General features: G+C 46.7%; 1 non-coding gene across 1 annotated transcript; it reads right to left on the reverse strand.

The window, feature by feature from the left end:
- Window positions 1-689: 689 nt before the first annotated feature.
- Trnal-cag (transfer RNA leucine (anticodon CAG)) lies at window positions 690-771 on the reverse strand. Its single transcript has one exon. It is a non-coding gene; the product is annotated as a tRNA-Leu (tRNA).
- Window positions 772-1,286: the final 515 nt, after the last annotated feature.

A 1,286-nucleotide genomic window follows, 5' to 3' on the forward strand; every position in this document is an offset into this window, starting at 1 on the left:
ATCGTTAAACTTTACAAAAATGCAGTATTCATCAGAGTCTAGCTGCATGGTATGAACAGATTCAGAATGAAGGCCAATTACCTCGGTAATCCAGTCGTGTATTTCAAGTGCAGGGGGCTGTACTCGACGGGTGTGCTTGCCGAAGGTGAAAATCACGGTGTTTTTTCTCACGGAGTTTGCCATGGTGTTCTGCAGCGAAGAAATCTCGGACAACGCCGAAATCCCAACAGCACTACGTAGAAAGATGACACGACGAAGACAAAATGCTCAATTGATAACGCTTAATTCACGTGCAAAACGTCAATAAAAAAGCAGGACACTCGAAAACACTGGCGTAAACACTGAACGTTCACGGAGCAAACTTGAGGAGCGTGCGACCGCTGCGACAGCTAAAGCCAGACTGAGCCACTAGACCACACGGGATAACGACAGCAGTGCTCTTCCAGCGAACGCAGCAACCACGCACGGTTAACTGACGACAACTGTAAAAAATCCACTCTCTCACGTTATAGAACGACGTGCTTCCGACGCATTTCGTGGAGACGAACGCCAGCAATGATGAGAGCAAAAGGCGCCTACAAATCCTGTCGTTGCACCACGCACTGTTCTACGGCAATTCACGAAGCAGAAGCTGTTTTCTTTGCAGGCAAGAAGTGCAGCCGTCTTCGACACAGGAAACATTACACGTTTGGCAGCTGTGGGAATCGAACCCACGCCTCCGAAGAGACTGGTGCCTGAAACCAGCGCCTTAGACCGCTCGACCACGCTACCTACACAACACGCGCGTCACAAGAGCTGCGTCCTACCCCACGAGAACACACCGCAGCGGCACAAAAATGAAACGTAAAAATTGGCAACCTTTTTTTTTTTTTTTTTTGAACACACAGCAGCGGCACAAAAATGAGACGTAAAAATTGGCAACGTTTTTCTTTCTTTTTTTTATTTTTTATTTTTTGGGCCTCCCATATCCCCTTATAGCCCGTCCTTTCACTCTCCAAATAACGCCTTCGTCGGCGAGCTTCTCTGCGATAGTTAGTGCTGGTGCCAGATGTAACTGAAACGAAAACGAACGTTGACCAAAGAAGGTTGCAAAGTAAGCCTCCTTCCTCTCAGGCATACCTTGTGTGAAGGGAAAACAGAAATGTATGCATCTTCACAGATTCAGGGTAATCGTATGAAGGCTTCGTGAAGTGGGAAAACATAAAGAAAAAATATATATAACCTTCTGGAAGGAGTCAAAGAAAAGACCAGTCAGCACACAAAGCAAAACGCCATCCAGCAATGGA

This window comes from Schistocerca serialis, chromosome 1, assembly GCF_023864345.2.
Source record: "Schistocerca serialis cubense isolate TAMUIC-IGC-003099 chromosome 1, iqSchSeri2.2, whole genome shotgun sequence".
Taxonomy (NCBI): Eukaryota; Metazoa; Arthropoda; class Insecta; order Orthoptera; family Acrididae; genus Schistocerca; species Schistocerca serialis.